At 39.7% G+C, this 24640-nt stretch overlaps 1 protein-coding gene across 23 annotated transcripts in view; it reads right to left on the bottom strand.

Annotated features, from left to right (window-relative positions):
- Nucleotides 1–24640, bottom strand: part of NRCAM (neuronal cell adhesion molecule) — a 318724-nt gene that overhangs the window by 233442 nt on the left and 60642 nt on the right. For all 23 annotated transcript variants that reach the window (XM_027539638.1, XM_027539648.1, XM_027539626.1 and 20 more), the window contains one exon: nt 17412–17548. The gene's annotated coding sequence lies outside the window, so the exon portion shown is untranslated. The remainder of the gene's footprint in view (nt 1–17411; nt 17549–24640) is intronic.

The raw sequence follows: 24640 nt of genomic DNA, 5'->3' as shown, positions 1-24640 counted from the left end.
ACAGAGGCAATTACATGAAACTTGGATCCCCAAGGGCTCTGCCCTTGGTAAAGTAGAAAAAAAGTTCACCCTAAAAAAGGATGTGGTATATTACACACACACACACACACACACACACACTCACACAAACATATACACATTATGGAGTACTACTCAGCCATAAAGAAGAATGAGATCATGCCATTTGCAGCAACGGGGATGGACCTAGAGAGTGTCATACTGCGTGAAGTAAGTCAGAAAGACAAATACCATACGATATTGTTTATATGTGGAACCTACAAGAAAATGATACAAATGAATTTATACACAAAACAGAAATGTAGTTAAGATGTAGAAAACAAATTTATGGTTACCGGGGTTAAGGGGGAAGGAAGGATAAACTGGGATATTGCGAATGACATACACATACTGCTAAGTCACGTCAGTCGTGTCCGACTCTGTGAGACCCCACAGACGGCAGCCCACCAGGCTCCCCCATCCCTGAGATTCTCAAGGCAAGAACACTGGAATGGGTTGCCATTTCCTTCTCCAATACTATTATATATAAAATAGATAACTAAAAAATGGATAACTAGTAAGGGCCTACTGTGAAGCACAGGGAACTCTACTCAACACACAGTAATGGCCTATTATAGGGGAAAAGAATCTAAAAAAGAGTGGATACATGTATATGCATCACTGATACACTTTGCTGTACACTTGAAACTAACACAACATGGTAAATCAACTATACTCAAATAAAAAAAATTTTTAATTAAAAAAATTCCTCCTCATGATAGCTATCAAGATCTCTTGGTATGAAGCTCATTCCATTACAACCTCATAAAGAACACTGCCAAACACTGAGGAGAATCAGCCACCATGAAGGAAAATCAGCAGAACAATAGAAGTAGATGCCCAGAGACATCAAATGTTATAATTATGAGAGATTAAGAATTATCATACTTGAAATAGTTAAAGAAACAAAAATGGTGATAAGCGTCACAAAGGAATACACACAATGGAATATTATTTAGCTTTAAAAAGGAAGGAAATCCCGACATATGCTACAACGTGGATGAACCCTGGTGGCACGTCATGTGAAATAAACAAGACACAGAAACATGCTGTAGGATTTCATTTATCTGAGGCCCCTAGAGAAGTCAGGTTCATAGAGATGGAAAGTAGGACAGCGCTTGCCAGAGGCTGGAGGAGGGGCGAGGGATACAGCACTGTTTAACGGGGAAAGAGTTTCAGTTTTGCAGAACGAAAAGAGTTCCAGTGATCAGCTACATAACAACGTGAATGTACTTAACTGAACCGTACACTTGGAAACAGTGAAGATGGCATAAAAATACTCATGTATTTTAGCACAATTAAAATTTTAGGAAAAAATAAAATAAAATAAAATTTTAGGGAGGGTATGGGGAGGGAGGAGGGAGGAGGGTTCAGGATGGGGAGCATGGGTATACCTGTGGCGGATTCATTTTGATGTTTGGCAAAACTAATACAATATTGTAAAGTTTAAAAATAAAATAAAATTTAAAAAAGAAAAAAAAATGTCCTTTAACTAAAAAAAAAAGAAAATTTTGTTTTAAACACAAAGGATAAAATACTATACAACTGACCAGGCAGATTTACAAAGTAACATGAAAATTCTGAAAATTAACAGTAAAATCAATTAATTTAAAATTTTAACTCAATATATGATAAACATAGTAGATATAGCTAAAGACAGTATTATTAAAAAGAAAATAGAGTTCAGTAAGTGATTCATATTATAGCATGAGCAGAAGAAAAATACAAAAAAAGAGTTTAAGTGGTAGAAAATAAATGAGGTTTAAGTAAGTCTAGTTAGTTTCAAAGGGGAAGAATGAAAGTGAGGGAATGTTTATAGTAGTAGCAACAATTTTTCCAGATATGATGGGAGACATGAAATTCACTGACATATGGTGTCAATATGTATTAATACTAAAAAGGATGAATAATAAGAAATATCACCTAGACATAATAAAACAACATCTCTCCAAGGACAGGAAAACATCTTTAAAACAGTCAAAGAGAAAAGACATATTATCTACACAGAATAAAAGTTACATTGCCGAGACTTTTCATCTTGTGCACATTCCGGTTTAAGTATATATTGCTGCTATTTAGTCACTAAGTCATGTCCAACTCTTTTGCAATCCCATGAACTGTAGCCCACCAGGCTCCTCTGTCCATGGGATTTCCTGGGCAAGAACACTGGAGTGGGTTGCCATTTCCTCCTCCAGGGGATCTTCCTGACCTAGGGATCGAATCCGTGTTTCTGGCTTTAACAGGCGAGTTCTTTACCACTGAGCCACCAAGGAAGCCCTTAAATATATATATATATACCAATACAATCATTTTGGAAAACAATTCTCCAATACCCAGTGAAATTGAAGATGCTCATACAATACTACGCAGCAGGTAAACTTCTTGAAAAAATAAAAACCAGAAGGACAAGAGCAACAAATTTTACACATGAGCATTAAGAAACAGGTAGGAGAATGTTCACAGCAGCATGACTTGTAATAATATGAAATTTAAAGACAATCTAAAGGGATTAAAAAATGTGACATATACTCTTTGCAATGAAAAAAAAAATCACCTGAAGAAATCTCACAAACATAATGTTAAGTAAAAATGTGTATGAGGTTGATTATATGAAGTTCAAATTATATAAAGCTAAACAATGAGTTAGGGCAATGTGACCTCTGGAGGGAGGGAAGGGGTATGATCAAGGAATAGAACACAAACAAAAATGTTAGGTTATGTATAGTTTTTCTTTTTACATTACATATATGTTATCTTCATTTTAGAAAATAAAAATAGCTAACAGTTTACATTGTGAATGATACATGTTCTCTTTTGTCCCCACTTTATATACGGGAAAACTGAGCAAAGAAAGATTAAGTGGCTTTCCCAAGGTTCCAAGCTAGCACAGCAAAACCAAGACCAGAATCTAGGCAACCTGTTTTCATAGTAAACATTCCTGAATACCGAGCCATTCTCCCTCTCTTTTTATATGTATAATATTCCAATCTAAAAATAAAAAGAACAAGTTGAAAAGGAGAAAAATGCTGGGCATTAATGTCCCAAGGGCTAATTCCATTAAAATTGTTTTTCAAGAAGCTAAACATACTGTGTGTGCATCCATATATATGTGAGTATAACACGAAACACACATCAAAAAGTTAATAATCATTTTACCTGTATTATTTTATTTTCTTCATGTTTTCCACCGCTTTCTAAATTATCTGCAATGAATATGTATTACTTTTATATTTGAGGAAAATCAACATTATTTAAAAATACTTCTGCCCTTGGCTTTAAAAAAAAAAAAATCACATATCCTAAATCACATGGTAAATTGCATAGGAAACTTAATTACAACTTGCTTGGTAGACAATAGACAACTCTGAGTGCTACTGAGTTCCAAAAAAAGGGCCTCTGTTTTACATCTGAAGGCAAATAGTGTTTTAAATTTCAGCAAAAATTTTAAGAAGCTAGTATAGAGTTGCTTCAGGCTGGTCTTAACATGTGCAGGTTTCTGCGGCCTCTATTTATAGGGCAATGTCAATCCTCTCCAAGGCAGAAGGGTACCCAGGAGGGGTCCTCTGTCCACAGCCACCAACCTGAACAAGGAGAGACTCAGAGGGAATCTGATGCAACAATCAAGAAACAGACTCACAATACAAAGAGATTACCTGCCTGACGAGCAAATTTAGAAAAACAGCCCTTAAAAGGACAGGTGTGCTGCCTGCTAACACTCCAGAAATTATGGGAGGCGCAAAGGTGGTGCCTGAAATTGCTAAGTGTGTGGTGCTAAGTCCGCCCTAAGAGTTGCATCTGTTTTGTTTTCCAGAGGAGAGGGAGGGGAAGAACAAGAGCTTTCTGCAAACCAGAGCTTTCTTGAAGGTGGGAAGAACAACTCTCTACAGACACATAATGGTAGGGTTTTGTAGCATTCTCCAGTAAACAAAGCACTAACTAAAAGAGCAATCCATGGAAATACTGAGTCAGTTTCCCTGGCACCTAAGGACCAGCACCAAGCCTCAGGTTTAAGTGAGGGCAGGACCGGCAGGCTCCACTCCCACTAGCCCAGGCCTAGTAACACTGTTCTTAACAACTTGATACACTGAAATAAAAACAAATTGACTCTCTAAAGGTGTGTGTGCTTAATCACTCAGTCATGTCTGACTGTGTGCGACCCTTTGGGCCAAAGCCTGCCAGGTTCCTCTGTCCACAGGATTTTTCAGGCAAGAGTACTGGAGTGGATTACCATTTTCCTCCTCCATGGGATTTTCCCAACCTAGGGTTTGAACTCACATCTCTTATGTCTCCTGCCTTGCAGGTGGATTCTTTACCCTCTGAGCCATCAGAGAAGCCTGAGAATTACTCTAAAGGTAATTACTCCAAAACGTCCCACAATCAATTTCTACGGATCAAGTAGAAAAGCACGTGAAACTTCCACATTTAATTATCTGTCATCACCACTCCTTCAGTTACTAGCTTTGAGAATTGGAGCAAATTGCTTACTTTTCCTTAGCTTTGGTTTCAGGCTTCTAAGAACAACAACACCTCTCTCAGAGTGCCCTTGTGAAGATAAAGTGAGATAGTGGGTGTACTGCCTAGCACGATGACCCTGAAGATACTCTGGAAAAACTCCTTCTGCACCTGTCCTGTCTACCTACCCAAGCCACACGACACACAGAGACACATATACACCCCTTCCCTGAATGACGCAGCCTAAGAAAACAGCCTTCAAAAGTCACTCCTATCTGGTTCATGACTTCCAAAATCAAGACGAACAACTCAAGTGTATTAAAGTGAGAACTGGGAGCTGTCCTTCATTTCAGACTTCATTTACAAATAACAAACTACAAACTAGTAGCTGGAAAAGGAAACTGCTAATGAATATGTATGAAATCTGCAACCCAGAAACAAAGATAAAAGCTGCCTTTTTTTGTCACATGAAAGTGAAGACAAACTAGACACAGAGAAGGTGGCAGGAGAGTCAAAATGAAACTTTCATTTCAGGGTGGAGGGCAGAGTTAGAAGTTCAACAAAGTATGCGGTTGGGACTGGGATAATTCATCTCTCTCTCTATTTTTTATTTTTTTGCTGTGCTACACGGTATGCAGAATCTTGGTTCCTAACCATGGTTTGAACCCAAACTCCCTGCAGTGAAAGTCTAAAGTCTTAATCACTGGACCCACAGGGAAGTCTCCTGGAATTCCATCTAGCATCTAAGGACAGGCATTTGGCTACTGGTGAATAAATCTAACTCTTGGCTTCCGAGTCAAAGAAGACTGAAAAAAGAAAACAAAAATTAAGAACAAGAGGTTGAAAATGTTCTTTTTTCATGAAGTACAGTCTCATACTTTAACAACTTCAGTTTTTGCCAGAGACAACCAACCGTAAGTCAGCCTTGGTCCAATAAGCTGGTGAAATACAGTGAATAGAGCCTGAAATATCTTGGTTACTTAATGTTGGGCGTGTGTGCTTGGTTTTTACTTCTGAGTTTCGCTGAAGACTGAGTGGGGCAACTGAATTTCTTATTCTGAACACTGAACATCATCATGATACATTATCAAGAGTCAGAACTTGGAAGTAAGTACATTTGGTTTAAGAACAGGCCAAAAACAAAAAAGAAAAAACAACCTTTTGAAGGGTACAAGCTGGGCTGGGGTAAAGGAAAGCTTTTCCTTCCATATGAGTTTGAAGTTTTAAAACTGGATTAGAGTATATGAAACTTATTTGAAAAAAGAACAGAAAGTAACTAAAAGTCTATCAAATCTGCTCAAAATCTCTTCAAAGGAAAGGGAGAGATGACAGAGGAGATTTGATGGCAGGGAGAGGGATAAAAATTTTAAAAACCTTTTCATGTTTGTACCACAGAGGCTTATACTGTTCTGATATTACAGTACTTCTTCCCCTTTAAATGATGGATGAATCCCTAGGCATCTTGTTAACATGCAGATCCTGAGAAAGCAGGTCTGGGGTGAGGCCTGAACTTCTGCATTTTTAACAAGCTCCCAGGTGACACCCACACAGCTGGCAGCTGGTCCGTAGACAACACTTTTGTTTAGACGTAATCTTATTTATTTCGCTGTGCTGGATCTTGGTTGTAGCACGCAGGATCTTACTCTGTGGCATACAAACTCTTGGTTTCGGTATAAGGGATCCAGTTCCCTGACCAAGGATCGAATCTGGAACACCTGCTTTGAGAGTGCAGAGTCTTAGCCACTGGGTCATCAGGCAAGTCATGCAGATAACACTTTTAGTAACAGTTTAGTAGAACAATAAAATAGAAGCCAGAAGATTTGAGTTTCAGTGCCTACTGTCAGCTTAACACATAAAAATTTGAGGGCACGCATTTGGGGCAATATGGATGGACCTTGAGATTGTTATACCTAGGAAAGTCAGTCAGAGAAGGAGAAATAGCCTATGGAATTCCTAATGTGTGGAATTTAAAAAGAAATGACACAAATGAACTTACTTACAAAACAGACTCACAGACTTAGAGAACAAACACGGTTGTGGGGCGGGTGGAGGAGGGGAAGGGATACTTAGGGAGTTTGGAATGGACATGTATACACAGCTATACTTAAAATGGATGATCAACCAGGTCCTAGCATACAGCACAAGGGACTCTGCTCAATGTTATATGGCAGCCTGGATGGGAGCGGAGTTTGGGGGAGAATGGATACATGTATATATATGGCTGAGTCCCTTTGTTGTTCACCTGAAACTATTGTAACATCGTTTGTTAATCGGCTATACCCCAGTACAAAATAAATAGTTTTTTTTAAAAAGATTTGAGGTCATGGCCCCAAGCTCAGTTTTCTTGTTTGATAGACACTAGCTTACCTCAGTACCTTGTGGGTCATTGTGAAGTTCAAATTACAGAACATGCAAAAGCACTCTGTGAGGTGCAAAGAACAAAGAATAGCACTATTATTACAGTTATTAAGAAGATCTTAAAGAACAAGTGACTTGCTGATGAACCCAAAGTGAGAGGCAGAATTAGGCTTAAAATCTATATCATCAGATCAAGGCAAGTGCTTTGAGCTTTAATGTGTTATAACTTAAGGTAAGTTTTATTTCCATTCATGTTGCTAAAACTTCTTCCAGAATATCTTAATGCAAAAAGAAAGCCGAGCGCAGAATTGATGCTTTTGAACTGTGGTGTCAGAGAAGACTCCTGAGAGTCCCTTGGACTGCAAGGAGATCCAACCACTTCATCCTAAAGGAAATCAGTCCTGAATATTCATTGGAAGAACTGATGCTGAAGCTGAAATTCCAATACTTTGGCCACCTGATGCAAAGAACTGACTCACTGGAAAAGACCCTGATGCTCGGAAAGACTGAAGGTAGGAGGAGAAGGGGATGACAGAGGATGAGATGGTTGGATGGCATCACTGACTCAATGGACATGAGTTTGAGTAAACTCCAGGAGTTGGTGATGGACAGGGAGGCCTGGTGTGCTGCAGTCCATGGGGTCTCAAAGAGTTGGACACGACTGAGCGACTAAAGTGAACTGAACACTGAAAATTTACATTTGGGGATGATGCTGGAATGTGTATTTCTCTAGGTAAGTGGTGGTCACAGAGACTGCTGTAGTGTTCCCTGGCACCTGAGGGGGCGAAAATAACGCTGTGCACAGGCAGGCTACATAATACTATTGTCAAACTGGATAAAATGGAATGCAGACTAGCATAAATGCCCATGTGTGTAAGAGAATTTCAGAGATGGGCCAGATTAATAGGGGCTGGAGCAATCAAGGAAGGCCTTATGGAGGAGGTATGCTCAGAATAGGAACAGAATGGCCTGGGCGGCTTAGAAGGACACCAAGGATGATGCTGAGCAAAATCAGACAGGAAGCCGACTGCATGAGCTGCTTGTGAGAGGCCACCCAGTCTCCAACTCTGCATTTGATAACCAGATCAAGATGACCTCATGTTAGAATTCTAAGTCATCTCCGCTGCTGTGGCAGTGAGGGCGGCCAGGAATACTGCGGTAAACAGTGCGTACATTTTCCCTCGTGAAACAGACAGCTACTGGAAGAGTTTGCTGTAAGAGAAGCAGTGAAATTCAGTATTTTAATGAGATATACTGGGGAGAAAACTGACGACAAGAGATCAGCCTGTAGAACTCTTGTTTCTAGCAATGGATCTATTTAGTCAAGTGAAAACCTAAATGGAACCTCTATCTACCTGTGCTTGCTAAAAAAAAAAAAAAAGAAGAAAAATAATTAGCAGAAGCAGAGCTGCTTGCTTTAGGTCAAGGGGTGATGGGGCCCTCAGGTTAGGTCTGCTGGGTGTCTTCTCAAATAAGGTACTGTGCTGTGATGAGCATCTAATACAGGGTTCTGAAATTAAGAGATTCAAAGAAAATCCATGCATAGTTCTATAAGAGAAGCACAGACCATTTTTAGCTGTGATGGAAGCAGAGCCAGGCATTTTGGCTTGTGGTCCAGGGCTCCTTCACCCACTTCATTCTGCTTCTTGTCTATGACTCATTTGATAAGCCATGCCAAGGAGAAAATACAGAATCCAATACATTTACCAGTAATTGAGAAACATCTTAGTGGCTTCCTCTTATCTTTTGACACTGAGGTCTTAAAGAACATTAAAAACCTAGTCCCATATCCACTCTTTAATCTTATCTCTAAGCCATTAATTGATTGAAAAAGTGTTCTCCAAAGTTCCAGACCTCTTGCTGGTGTTCTAAAGCCCTTCAGAGTGATTTATTACTCACAAGCGCTCATTTAAACATCGTCATCCCAAGATCTGAGTCCCCAAATAACTTACAGCACATATAGACAAATGGCATAGGATGCTAGGTTTTAATTTATTTTTATACATAATATAAAGACATGACATATTGGAAATTATGATAATGATACTTGTCATATTTTTTTTTAATTTTATTTTTAAACTTTACATAATTGTATTAGTTTTGCCAAATATCAAAATGAATCCATCACAGGTATACATGTGCTCCCCATCCTGTACCCTCCTCCCTCCTCCCTCCCCATACCATTCCTCTGGGTCGTCCCAGTGCACTAGCCCCATGCATCAAGTATCGTGTATCAAACCTGGACTGGCATCTCGTTTCATACATGATATTTTACATGTTTCAATGCCATTCTCCCAGATCTTCCCACCCTCTCCCTCTCCCACAGAGTCCATAAGACTGTTCCATACATCAGTGTCTCTTTTGCTGTCTCGTACACAGGGATTTTTAATAGATACCTATTCAGTGAAAAAATTACCATTATCATAAAACCACATACAAGGTGCATATAGACATTTTCAAAGAAATCATAAGAAATTTAGTTAAAAAGAAAATGAAAGTGGTCAAATAGTAGTTAGTTTCCATTTATAAAACAGAACATATGTGTCTGAGTTTCTAGGAAACATCATTTCTGAAATCTCAGAATCATAGAGTTCAGAGTCCTCCATAAATTCCCTAGGAAGCATCTCAGTGATCGACTGAATGTTGTCTTTTATTTTTTTTGAAGATTTTAAATACATATATATATATATATTTATATATATTACAAGCTCCTTCCCATGTTTACCAAGAACAGAAGAATTCCCTTAATACAAAGCCACCTAGATTCCTCCTTCAATTTATGTCCATTTTCTCTTGTTCTGTCTTCTGTGAACATGGGAAAACCAAGCCCACTATTCCCCTCATAACACGTTCCCACTTACTTGAAGATAGAAAGCAAGGTACTCCTCAATCTTCCAATCTTATTTCCAGATCCTTTCATTCTTTCCCATCACATTTTCCTTCTCCCTCTTTAATGACTTACGGTTCCCTTTAGAGACCTTCCCAATTTCTCTACACACTAAATAAATGGAAACTGACAATGAGGAAGAACTATTTAAATAAGCAGATGATGCCTCTTTCATTAACCTGACCCTGTACTGAAATAAATGTCATAAAATGACATTACAATACATTCTGTATTGTAATCAATTGGTCGGAACTAGTACATCATTTCGGAGAAGGCGATGGCACCCCACTTCAGTGTTCTTGCCTGGAGAATCCCAGGGACGGAGGAGCCTGGTGGGCTGCTGTCTATGGGGTCGCACAGGGTTGGACACGACTGAAGCGACTTAGCAGCAGCAGAGGTACACTATTTATGGGTCATTTGTAGATAATTTCAACAAAAGCTGTAATTTAAGGAGTGCTTCTTGTGTGTCAGGTGCTGAATGCTTTGCTACTGAATCCTGGCGACAACTCTAAGAGGCTGGTATAATTATCCCCACTTTTCACAGGAACGGCAGGGACTAGACTGTCAGAGGTCTTGATGATGGTTCTCGAGTCAGTGCCTTTCCTCAGTGCACTCACACATGGACGCAAGGCACGGTCCAGGTATGGCGGCGGCTGCAGGCTGCCCGTCCTCAAACCAGACTCTGAGATGAGAATTTACACGTGCAAATTTCACTGGTGAGTGCTGCTGGACTCAGCACAAACGGGAGCATGAACAAAGCAGGTGAGGCAGGGGGAGAAGCTGGACTGCAGTGCAGTCACAACAGAAGCCCCAGCTGACCCTGCAGGCCCTACAGAGTTGTCCTGAAGTGGGGCAAGGCCCTCTGTGTCCCCAAGTTGACCAGCCACTGAATGTATGCTGCTGCGCCAGGGGCAAAGGGCAGGATCCTGAGCGAGGCAGCTCTCCTTAGCTGACAGCTAAGGGCAATCACCAAGGAGGGACCCAGCTGTGAGCTTCCAGCTGTTAAGACTCCCAGACGCTGGGGAAAGAGGATCTTAAGCCTGAAAGGGGAAAGGCGTCTGGGTGACAGCACGGCTCTACTAGAGTGACTATTTTCGGATCTCTAACTCAGAATATGGTTCTGCGTAATTGCTTATTGATTGTTCAGTTATAAAAAATCATGTAGTGTTCATGTCAAAGAAATTAAAAAAATAAATAAGATGGAGGCAGGAAAGGAACTCCAAATACTGCTTTGGTTTCTGTGTAGGAAATACAAAATATCCCTTGTTTTTCTGTCACTTTCTTCAGCTCTTTCTCTCTTTTTCTGCCTCTGTCCCTTTGCTGTGTCACATTCTCTGTGTGACACACATACACTAATATGATGACTGGAAACAAAATTGGAAATTTTGAGAGCAAAGAAGTGAAACAGAAGAGGAGAGAGAATAATCTGAAATATTGGTAACAGATAATTATTACCCAAGCAGATACTGCCATTTTAAACAGTTGGATCAATGATAATACATGTGTCCTCTGAAGGAAAGATGTTAAAAGGATGAATAAACTCTATTAGTGATTCTGCATCCTCAATAATGTTTCTATCCTTAATCTTTCCTCATAGAATTTATTGTCTAAACTATATTAAAAAGACATAATTGCCTCAGGATGGTTCTTGCCAAAAGAAAACTACAAATATGTATACTACCGGGGATTGAAGAGGAAGTTCTGTCTCATTTCTCACTTTATAATGAGAACAATCAAACATGTTTTTAAAGTTTAAAATCAAAATTATGTATTATGTATTGTTCTCTATTTGCCCATTATGGAGAAGCTTTTAAAAAGCTAGAAAGCCAACAACTAGCTGGAATGGCTTACTAGGGCATGAATTTGAAATAGATCCCCAGGGGATAACGAATCCAGCTTATATTGTGGGGAAATGTGAAGAGTATTAATTCATATTATGCTGCTTTGCTATTCTATTAATAAATGCAAAAAGAAATTCTCGTGGCAACGTTCTCATTTTAACATGAGCAGCAAGATATTAGTACAGAAGTCAGAGTTCAAAAAGTTAATAATAAATCTGAGTCAAGAATGATTCTGAAAGGATTCAGATGACAAAAGGCAGTGGAGAGTGAAAATTCAAATGTAGCAGGACATTATCTGGTTAGAAATCCACTGTTATTGTCCTCCACCAAAATGGCCCACAAACTGCTGATGTCTGTGACCTCTACAGTGGGACTGAATTTGGATCCAAAAGCTGATGGCTCAGCATTTCCTGTCCCCTCTCCTTTCAAAATCCCACACTACAAAAGGGCATAGGGTAACACACTTTACTGCTAAATATGATTTGAGCCTTTTGGAAGACTGCCCATTCAGAAGTGTCACCCTGGCAACTCACTGATTCTTTCACTGTCTAAGAGTTTTCTCTAAACAACCTTCCTCCAACAAAATTCTGTGCTCTACCCACAGGGCAGAAGAAGGGAAGTCTTGAATATTATTTTAAACTCGAAATACTTTAAAGTGGCACCTCCAAAGCTAATTACCAGTGCTATCCATTGTGCTTTGTTGGCATAATGGTACTTGGAACACTCATTCTGGAATTGGAGCAGGAAGACCCACCCAATACTACTGTCCACAGTCAGACTGTTCAGAAGACCCTACCACCAAGCCAAACAGCAGTGAAAGCCGGCCTGTCCCTTCCCAGACATCACACAGCCCTGTGTTTACTGTCTGCAGAAGTCTCTCCATCTCTCCATCTCTGTTCACATCATCATTTGGTCCAATGTGGCCACGCTATGCAGAGAGCAACATGCCAAGACACTGTCTTCCCAGGGCCCTCACTTGTTACCAAATGAAAGGTGTGTGCGCACATGTGTGTGTGCGTGCGTGTGTGCGTGCTAAGTTGCTTCAGTCACGTCCAACTCTTTGCAACCCTATGGACTGTAGCCCTCCAGACTCCTCATCTGTGGGATTCTCCAGGCAAGAGTACTGGAGTGAGTAGCCATGTCCTCCTCCAGGGGATCTTTGTGACCCAGAGACTGAACCCAGGTCTCCTGCACTGCAGGCTGATTCTTTACCATCTGAGCTATCGGGGAAGCCCAGTGAAGGATGATTTGCCTGCTTTTCAATATACAACCAATTGTCTCCACTTCTAGATCCATAAACGCAAACTGTCAAGGGTCTCCTGTTTTGGAGATACCATATTTGTCTATATCACAAAGACTATGAGTGAGACAGAAGGCAGAAAGAGACCAAAACGGGGAGACATATTTCCTGTGTCCTGCACACAAGCAAGTGGAAACTCCTTTCGCGACTAGCAACTCTCGGGATGATTGAATCATGTTGTGTATCCAGACCCTGAAACAACCCACTGGTTTCACAGAAATGACTGCCCGTTCTGTGAATTTCAGAGAACAATTCATTGTCCTTGAGACCACCTACAACTTGCATGCATGTGATGTCATTTTAAGTTACACCAACTCAGCATTTCCATGAATTCATTTTCTATACATGAAATTCACCAAGTCTTACAATGTTTTTGACCCAATCAGAAATAGCTTCTGCTTAAAAGTGTTGATTTTAAAATAAATGAAGAGTGTCTTTTTTTTTTTTTTTTTTTTTTAATGTATGGAAGTTGCCTTTTATTTTAAAAAGGGAAATAAAGCTGGAAAAAAGTCAAATGTTTCAGGAAACTGGGTTGTATGGCCGGTGCTTGCCTTATTAGTGAATGTGCCTAGTATGTTGGTATTGAAAGCACCCGTTGGAAAAAACTGGCTTGATAATGGATTGAAATGACAGGTCTTTTTAAACTGGAATTTAAACACAGGTGGTTTCGATTCTCTTCCAGTCCTTCCTTTTAGCAGTGGAACCACAATGCTGCTGCTGCTGCTGCTGCTGCTGCTAAGTCACTTCAGTCGTGTCCGACTCTGTGTGACCCCATAGACGGCAGCCCACCAGGCTCCCCTGTCCCTGGGATTCTCCAGGCAAGAACACTGGAGTGGGCTGCCATTTCCTTCTCCAGGAACCACAATAGAGAATGCTAAAAACAAATTCCATGCTAAAAAAATTTTTAGGTGCAAAGATAAAAAAACAATAAAACCTTAATCAGAGCCCAAAGCAGTGAGGCAAAATCTGTTTGCTGAGCAGAGAATGATTAACCAAAGCATATGCCATCAGTGTGAACTGATTTACTTAATTCAATTTCCTATTTTAAGACACATAGATAACATCACGGTTCAATAAAGATTTGGAATAAGAAGGAAAAAGCTCAAGTGGAAAGGACAGAATGCGTTTCAGCTGGCCAGGGCTCTGGCTCCAGCTGTTAGCATTATGTACTTAATTCTGCTTCAAATTAATTCTCTTTTGTATAAAACTGCAAGTGACAGATTAACTGATCTTGAAAGTTTCTGGAAGGATGCTAGAGAAGTGAACTAGAAAGAGTAAAAAAGGAGCGTTTTGCAATTTTCCAACAGATCTTAAGAAAAAAAAAAATCAGTAAGTTCATTACGACCATGGTAATCAAATAAAATTCACTCAAAATAGTACTATTGTAAGTATTATTTGAATTTAAAATTTTTACCCATGACATTCCCTCAAAGAAGGCTCTGCGTAATGATTTTCAGAAGTCTGACTTGGGTAGGCTTGACCTCAAACAGTGCAGCCTCTGTTGGAACAGTCTTCCTTAATGACATTCTGGGTTGATTCTGGGAAGACCCAAGGGAGGGACCCTGGCACCACCCCACAGAAGAATGCAAAAAAAATGCCGCTTGGTCTCCCATATTCGAGGCTCAGATCCTGGACAGAGCAATGAAAGGGAGGAATTGACAAGAAAACTCGATTTATACAGGAAAAAAAAAAATACTATACTTTGGAAAGCAAAGTACTTTTTAAAAATAACTTCTATAGCCACTGTGAATTAAAATGGAGACTGGCACTTACAATTCTACAATATTTTAGGGTTTCATGGAATTTTAAAATACTAGGTGGAATTTTCTTTCATCAAACTCAAAAGGTCACAACAATGGTCATGAGGTAAAATCCAATTTATTATCCCAAGAAAACAGGACCGACAAGAATAAACACAAATGAAATGACAGGTAATGGAAAAATAAAATGGAAATTGAGAATGGGGTGAATTGTGCCTTAAGTGTACAAATAAATGATAGTGGAGGCTTAAGTACAATATCAAATTTATATTTTAAAAAGATTTTTAACTATTGCCTGTAACTCCCAAATCAATGTTGCTAGTCCTCAGCCCTCCCCTAACCACCACACTTACAGGTCCAACTAGCTGGCAGACATTTTGACCTACATGTCCCAAATACACCTCAAAGTCCTCTCCTCCCCACCACCAAGTCCACTTCCCTTCTAATTCTTTTGATGAGATCATCATGCTTTCCATCACTCAAGTCAGAAACCTGACAATCCCAAGTCCTAATGTTTTCTCACTTCCAATGTTCAAACTATCATAAAATTCAGAATATTCTAGTTGTTCAAAATTTCTTTCTCTATTCCTCACTCAGTTCAGTTCAGTTGCTCAGTCCTGTTCGACTCTATGTGACCCCATGGACTGCAGCACACCAGTCTTCCCTGTCCATTACCAACTCCTGGAGCTTGCTCAAACTCATGTCCATCGAGTCGGTGATGCCATCCAACCATCTCATCCTCTGTCATCCCCTTCTCCTCTTGCCTTCAATCTTTTCAGACTTCATGGTCTTTTCTAATGAGTCAGTTCTGATAATCAGATGGCAAAAGTATTGGAGCTTCAGTTTCGGCATCAGTCCTTCCTGAATATTCAAGGTTGATTTCCTTTAGGACTGACTGGTTGGATCTCCTTGCAGTCCAAGGGACTCTCAAGAGTCTTCTCCAACACCACAGTTCAAAAGCATCAATTCTCTGGCACTCTCTGCTTCTACCTCAATTATAGTCCTCCCATCTCTTCCCCAGATCATTATAAATCTTCCTCCTTCAACCTTGCTCACTGTAACTCTTCCTCTAACTTTTTTCAGGTTAACACATCTAAAAAGCCAATGACTGCCACCTTAAAATCCCTCAGCAGAAAAGGAAACCCTCTTACACTTTTGGTTGGAATTTAAACTGGTGCAGCCACAATGGAGAACAGTACAGAGGTTCCTTAAAAAACTAAAATACAATTACCATACGATCTTACAATTCCACTCCTGGCATATATCCTGAGAAAACTGTAGTTCAAAAAGATACATGATACATGAACGGCAGCATTCATAGCAGCACTATTTACAACAGCCAAGACATGGAAACAACTTAAATGTATTTTAACAGAATGGATAAAGATGTGGTGTGTGTACACACACACAGTGGAATATTACTTAGCCATAAAAAGAATGAAATAATGCCATTTGCGCAACATAGAAGTTATCATACTAAATGAAGTTAAGTCAGACAGAAGACACATATTATACGATATCACTTATTTATGGACTCTGAAGAAAATGATACAAATGAATTTATTTACAAAACTGAAATAGAATCACACATGTAGAAAACAATCTAATGGTTATCAAAGGAGAACGAGCCTAGGGGAATGATGAATGAGGAGTTTGGGATAATAAAGTCCTACTGTATAGCACAGGGAACTATATTTAATATCTTATAATAAACTATAATGGAAAAGAATCTGAAAAAGAATATATCACTTTTCTATACACCAGAAACTAAGACAACACTGTAAATCAACCATACTTCAATTAAAAAAAAAAAAACCTTCAGTGCTTACAAACACACACACACACACACATACACCCTATACCTATGGGTCAATAATCCTGAATGACTTATTACTTCCATATGTGAGTTTTACACAACTATCTCACCACCATTGCCTGCAATGGCCTCCTCCACCCCACCCTGCTCTTTATCAGTCTAACTCCTATTCATCTTTTAAGGGCCATTGCAGGGGTTACCTCCTCCAAGAAGCCTGCTTTCACACACACAACCTTCTGGCTCTAGGCTGCATCTGATGCCTTTTTTACTCCTTGCTGCATTCTCAATATACTTAACATCATATTGGAGTGGGTCATATTTATTTATGTGACTGCCCTGCATTTGACAGATATTCCTTGAAGGGAAGGACTTGACTTCTTAAGATCCTAGCAAAGTATACTGAATTGAAATAAAAATGAATCACACTATGGAAGAAAACAGATTGGAGGGTATGAGAGTAATCTGGAGGATTATAAGTGTTTGGAAATAGTGACTGCTTTTCTCACTTATGCAAATAATACTTCATGGTTTACAAAGTGCTTTCACATAAGTTATATTGTTTGATTCTTAAAATAATCCTAGAAGGCAGGATAAAGCAGAAATGAAGGCTGAGAGAGACCTTAAATGCATAATAAATTTCTGAGAAGAGAAATGTTACTGATTTTTTAAAGAGGTGTGTGTGTGTGTGTGTGTTTAAATAAGTCTTCATAGATTGTCATTTCACAGATCTACACTTCAGATAAATTCCTATTTGGTCAAAATAGCCAACTGATATCCTTCATGACTACTATAAAATCTTCTGAAAAAGAAATACTCTCAGTTCTTTACAGAGAATTTTCCATAATGTAGTTTCCTATTCACTCTCCCAAAAAGCAGATCTTGAAGACAGAACAGCTCAATTAGATTTCTAAAGACAAAGAGAAAATGGTTTCATTCTCACCTTCAAAGATCCACCAGGCCAGGAACCTCCCGAAAATTTCCTTGATTCCGGAAGCTGTTCTTTTCCCAGGATGCCAACCCTGAGAGCAGATTTGGTTAAAGTCTTCGGCACACAAGCGTGGAGTATCACAAAGATTCCTGAAAACAAAACAAACACAGAGAACTGTAAACTGTTTTGGGTTAGCTAATTCTATTAAGCTTTCATTCAACTATCCTACTAAAATTGACGAGAGGAACTTAATATGTATTAAATCCCATGATGAATTTTAACCAAGCATTACAGTAGTTAAGGACATCAATGTCTAAGAAACTTTAAGCAATTTCATGGCAACAGGTAATGAAAAAAGGTAACACAATTCCAATTACATTTTGGTATATGATAGAAGTCTGAATGAGCCCTCAATAGCAGGAAACATCTGCTCACACAAATCAAAGAGAGAAAAAAGGCACTTTATTTAATTTTACTCCAATACTTCATGGGAATACAGAGTGCTGTACAATCACATCAGCACACAGGTAGAACCTGGGAAAATCTAATAAAAACTGCAAAGAACAAACAATGAACTAAGTATTTGATCAAGGTTGAAAATCTCCGTGAGGAACCCAGACACGCAATTACATTTTGGAGGTGGCTTTGAAGGCGGTGAGAAAAGGAGGTATCTGGGAATGAAGGTTTCAGAACACACCATTGTAAGAAAACAAGCATGAGGTTAAGGTAGAACACCATAGAATGAAACCTTAATTAAAAGGAAGCCAACTAACAGAAGTGTTTGAATAATGTGTTTATTTAATTACTCATTCTTATGAGAAAGTGTGAAAAAAAAAAAAAAAACACTGCAAAAATGTTTAGAAAATCTCTTTTAAACCGGAACTTGTGGACAATGTACAGGGAGAAAAGAGAAGCCAGGAGTCTAGACCTGCCTTTGCCATTAATAGTCTGACCTTGGGCTTGCTAAGTGTCTATAAACCTTGCAGGCACATTTGCACCAGTGGGAGAGGTTTTAGAAAATATCAGTGGCTAGGCCCCATGTGGCCAAATAAATGCCTGACCAATTACCAATATATCAGATCAAGTGGGACAGAACCCAAGCACAGGCATTTTTTTGATGGAGAGAAAGTCAGAGGAGACATTATTCAATGATTCATCCAGTGCTAAGAGTCCCATCTTCTCTACACAATTTGCATCTGATCTCTAAAATAAATACAGTTTAATAATATCCAAAACTTCCGAACTCTATAAAATTAAACAGTTCTCCTTTTCGAATCATAGTTTTCTCTGTATATATGGCCAGGAGTGGGATTGCAGGAGTTTTCATTTTTTGAGGAACCTCCATACTGTTCTCCACAGAGGCTGCACCAATCTGCACTCCCACCAACAGTGTAGAAGGTTCCCTTTGCTTCAGACCCTCTCCAGCATTTATTATTTGTAGACTTTTAAATGGTGGCCATTCTGACCAGTTGAGGGGATACCTCACTGTAGTTTTGATTCACATTTCTCTAATAATTAGTGATGTCGAGAATTTTTTCATGTGCCTATTAATAACCAAAACAACCTAAAAGTCCATCAACATATTAATAGATAAAGAAGATGTGGTATCTTCATATTATGGAATAGACTCAGCCATAAAAAAGAATGAAATAACGTCGTCTGCAGCAACATGGATGGACCTAGAGATCATACTAAGTGAAGAACACCAAAGACAAACATATGATATTGCTTACATATGGAGTCTAAAAATGATACTAAGGAACTTAGTCACAAAACAGAAACTGATTCACAGATATAGAAAACAAACTTACAGTTACCAAATGGAAAAGTAGGGGGATAAATTAGGAGGTTGAGACTAATATATACATGCTGCTGCTGCTAAGTCGCTCAGTAGTGTCCGACTCTGTGTGACCCCATAGACAGCAGCTCACCAGACTCCCCCGTCCCTGGGATTCTCCAGGCAAGAATATATACACGCTACTCTATATAAAATAGATAACCAACAAAGACCCACTGTGTAGCACAGGGAACAGTACTCAATATTTTGTAATAATCTATAAGGAAAAAGAATCTGAAAAAGAATAGACTTTATGTCGATTAAAAATAAATAAATAATTCCCTAATTTTCAAGAGGAGGAAACTAGGGCTCTGAGAGGGACACAGACTTATATGAGGTCCAAGCAAAGGAGTGAGATCAGGATGGACTCAAGTCTTCCAAGTAGGATAAAAGCAGATCATGAGCTGGGGCCGGACATAACCCTATTTCAGGCTGGGCTGGGTGGGACAGGACCACATGGATTCACACCATTAACAGGGCCTGATGCTACTGACTTTCTGGGCAGAGGCAAGCATAACCACAGAATTCCCACCCCTTAGAGAGTAATGAAGATAAAAATAATCCTAAGAGCTAAATTTCTGAGTACTCTGTAAGAGCCCGACATTGTGCTAAGTGCTTTAATCCTCACAAGAACACTCTGTCCTAAGGACTATTATTATCCCTGATTTATAAATGAGGAAACTGAAGTTGAGAGTGCTTTGTCTTGCCTCCAAAATGGTGGAAGTGGAATTTTAACAAAGCTGTTTTTTTCCCCAACCATGTATTGCCTGGAGGGAATGCAATAAACAGGCAGCTGGAGGCAAGGCTACTCTGCCCTGTATCTGCCCAGCCCTTTTTTTTTTCCTTTTGGCACAAAGCACTCTCACGTTGGAAAAAGGAAACAGAAGCACCCGGGAGTCTTCTCAGTGCTTTCAGATTTTCTCCAATTAAATAACTAACTTTTGTTGTTTGAGAAAAGATGAACATTGTATGGAATACTTTTTCTTCTCGCTTCATAACACATACACACACACTTCCAAATTAGCAGAATTTGAATAGTGAGATTTAAAGCCACTACTTTGGAGACTTTAGCTCAGACAAGTGTCAGAAGAGTCACCATTGAAATCTGTCCTAAATGATTCAGTCCATCATGACATGTGAATTTTAAAGCCTAACTGAAATCTCTGGAAGGCCATTTACAATTACTTAGGAAAAAATGTCTGAAACACTCTTACACTCATCTTCAAAATCTTAGAGAAGTATCTTTGTTGCAGTTTGTTGGTCCGGTACATTTACGTTATGTAAATGATTTCCTTTCTTTAAATAGTTACTGACTATAATAAAATCTAAGTTATAAATATTCCACATATGAAATATATTTTATTTAAGAGGCTAATGCAAAACATTACTGCTTCTGACACCTTAGGCAGCTCATAATTATACTGTGGCAGAAATAATCTTCACAGCTCATTTTAAAAATAATATGAAAAGATGGTTTTCATTAAGACACTTCTGGGAAGAAATAAAAGAGTGACAGTACAAATGAAAACATAATTTTGAGAATTGGAAGGGGCCTGGAAGGTGTATCCAACCGTCCATCTGTCTACAACCTATTCCATTTTCAGGGTACTCTGTACAGAGTTGAATCTCTCTTCTTGTAGCTTTCACCTCTTGATCCCAGATCTGGCTCTTGGATATAGATTCAGATCCTAGTGTAAACCTCCCCAACCACAGCCCTCTGTTCAGAAAAGCAGAGATCAATTGCTGTTTTAGTAGAGGTGGCCACTGATAGGACTGGGGGGAAGCACCGGACTCCAGGGCATTCTCAGAGGCTGGAAGATGACCCATGAGGTTGCTTTGTGCCAAAGCCTCTGCCCTAGTGTGTGCTAAGTCACTGTAGTCGTGTCCAACTCTTTGCAACCCAATGGACTGTAGCCCACCAGGCTCCTCTGTCTACGGAATTCTTCAGACAAGAATACTGGGGTGGGTTGCCAAAACCTCCTCTAGGGGATCTTCCCCACCCAGGGATTGAACCTGCATCTCAGGTTTCCTGCATTGGCAGGCGGGTTCTTTATCACTAGCGCCACCTGGGAGAAAAAAATGATAATCAGCCAAGTCAACCAAATCAGCTCTCTCTGGGACCTGGATGAAACACTAGGAGTCAGATGAGAACCTACTGAATATGCAGAGGTAAGCAGCAAGAGCAGAGATGACGAGAGAGAAGACTCATTCCCTGAAGGAGCATCCAAGCCTAATAAACCTCCCACTTTTCAGATCCAGATGAGCATCAGTCTATCCTCCTAAGGGTGTCCTGAATGAGTCTCTGTTCTCTACAGCTCCAGATGCCCAATGCATATCAACTAAGTTATGCCACCTCAATTACCAGCTGTTCTTATAGCTACAAATCAGGTTGACGGCAGCTCCATTATTTTTTGTAGGTATTTTTGCTAGAACCAAGAGGAGGTTTTATTTTCACCCCTTTAATATTTCACCTTTTGAGAATGGAGTTTATCATTACAACTTGCCAAAAACATTTGACATCTCAATTCTGCCCTTTCAAAATATGTGTTATGCCTTTCACCTCCATGTCATCTCCAGATTAGACAAGCATGCCACGTAGAATGCTGTTCATGTGATGATACAACACAGAATGGGACGCTATTTCACAGAGCCAATAGTGGTATAAAATATAGTGAAAACCAAACTGTCAATAAATTAAAATGAATTAATTTTAGCCTCTAGGTCATTCTTTAATTTTAATCATTAGCAGTTCTCCAAATTGACTGCAAATCATCCAAAAGGTATAAATAGCTACATAAACTGACATGGCCAAGCAGTTGATTTTGCTAGTAAAGGTTTTAACATTTACTTGGTAGAGACTGCAAAACCCAGAAGAATTAGGCTTCAGCATCATTAGGGAAAATTAGGCCATAGTTGAGATAATTGGCAACATGAACTTTATGGTTAGAGTAATTACCTGTGCAGCAGACCAAGAAGTTATATTTGAGAAACATATTGCAAAAACAGTCAAGCTCGCCTCATCCTTCCCTGAAGCAATCATGAAAATTAGTAGAAGCTGTCATTGTAGGTCATCTGGTATACCCCTGACAGTGAAATTGTTCTCCAAAGAGCTCAGCTACTTTGTCTAACTTTGCTTTCAGTAAGTCACATGAGATTTCTCCTTACAGTAAAAAAAAAAAAAAAAGAAAAACCACATAAAAGGGCTTTTTAAGTTCCAGTTCCAGTGTCTGCTTTCCTTAGTTTTTCTGTATCCACCTTGGCTGTCAGGCTGTCGAGCTGTAATTCCTTATCGTGGTGGATGTGCCTGCCCAGAGCAACTAAGCCCATCCTCTGGGCTCTAACTGGATATTTCCAGTCTTCCTAGGGTTGAATTCATATAAAAGAAGACTAGGGAGAGGGGCTGATGGATCGGTCTTAAAGAACATATGTAAGTATATCTCTTCAAGAAATGGGAATACCAGACCATGTTACCTGCCTCCTGAGAAATCTGTATGCAGGTCAAGAAGCCACAGTTAGAAGTGGACATGGAACAATGGACTGGTTCCAAATTGAGACAGAAGAATGTAGAGGCTGTATATTGTCACCCTGCTTATCTAACTTATATGCAGAGTACATCATGTGAAATGCTGGGTTAGATGAAGCACAAGCTGGAATCAAGATTGCCAGGGGAAATATCAATAACCTCCGTTATGCAGATGATACCACCCTTATGGCAGAAAGGGAAGAACTAAAGACCCTCTTGATGAAAGTGAAAGAGGAGAGTGAAAAAGCTGGCTTAAAGGTCAACATTCAGAAAACGAAGATCATGGCATCTGGTCCCATCATTTCATGGCAAATAGATGGGGAAAAAATGCAAACAGTGACAGATTTTATTTTCTTGGGCTCCAAAATCACTGCAGATGGTGACTGCAGCCATGAAACTAAAAGACGCTTGCTCCTTGGAAGAAAAGCTATGACAAACCTAGACAGTGTATTAAAAAGCAGAGACATCACTTTGCCAACAAAGGTCCATCTAGTCAAGGCTATGGTTTTTCCAGTAGTCATGTATGGATGTGAGAGTTGGACCATAAAGAAAGCTGAGCACCAAAGAATTGATGCTTTTGAACTGTGGTGTTGGAGAAGACTCTTGAGAGTCCCTTGGACTGTAAGGAGATCAAAACAGTCAATCCTAAAGGAAATCAACCTTGTATATTCATTGGAAGGACTGATGCTGAAGCTGAAACTCTAGTACTTTGGCTACCTGATGTGAAGAACTGACTCACTGGAAAACACCCTGATGCTGGGAAAGATTGAAGGCAGGAGGAGAAGGGAACGACAGAGGATGAGATGGTTGGATGGCATCACAAACTCGATGGACATGAGTTTGAGCAAGCTCCAGGAGCTGGTGATGGACAGGAAAGCCTGGTGTGCTGCAGTCCATGGGGTTGCAAAGAGTTGGACACGACTGAGCAACTGAACTGAACTGAAATGCATGTATAGATCTCATGCTGTGTCTCTTCGCTACACAGAGGTCCTCTTGGCGTGTTTTTTTTCTCAGTTGTGTGGAACTGTTAAACTGTTCATTCAACAATCATTGTTCAGGTCCACCAGTGGCCAGGTCCTAGCCCTGGGAGCCACAAGAAACACAAAGGCGACAAAGACATGGAAGCTTCTGCTCCAAGACAGAGATGAGAGATCATAACACCATCTTGGGCTGTATGGCATTTTTATGATATTTTTCATAGAAGTAATCTCACTTAATTCAGAAAATAAGTATTCTACTTGACATTTTACAGATAAAAATAAACTAAGAGCAGGTTACTTCTCAATGATTCATCCCAGTCAGTAAGTGGCAAAGCCAGGACACCAAAAGCAAATCATGTGATTCCTAGTCATGTTAGTTCCACCAACATGGAAGCGATCATGGTTTATGTGGATAACATGACTACCTAGCAAAACATATTGTGTGCTTACTCCATACTGGGTACTTCTGTCACTGGGTACTATCTGTTGCTGGCAGATATTTGATCTTCATGGGAACTTTACGAGGAGGGAGGTCTTATTCTCCCCAGAGGACAAAACTGAGACACAGAAAGCGGTCTAATGGCTCAAGGCTGTATGGCCAGTTGGTGGCACAAAGAGATAAACACAATGAGAATGGTGCCACCCAGGAGAAATGCGGAGAGAAGTCACTGGATCTGTTGCTAGGAAGAATGCTAAGAAAGTTTTGGAACGTTTTCGAGCATTTCCAGAACAGTGAGACTTTTCTTCTCTTGTAAATCCTGTGAGAAGACACTGGCATTGGAGACGAGAAAAAGATGGCAAATCCCAGGAAAGAAGAAAGTGTGATGCTCCCCCTCCCCCGCCGTGGCTGTGGATGTGTGGGGGAGCTGCTGGCATGGACAGCTTCTGGCATAGGAATGCC

Source organism: Bos indicus x Bos taurus, chromosome 4 (genome assembly GCF_003369695.1).
Source record: "Bos indicus x Bos taurus breed Angus x Brahman F1 hybrid chromosome 4, Bos_hybrid_MaternalHap_v2.0, whole genome shotgun sequence".
In the NCBI taxonomy this organism is placed as follows: Eukaryota; Metazoa; Chordata; class Mammalia; order Artiodactyla; family Bovidae; genus Bos; species Bos indicus x Bos taurus.
This window is presented reverse-complemented; position numbering and strand designations above follow the sequence as displayed.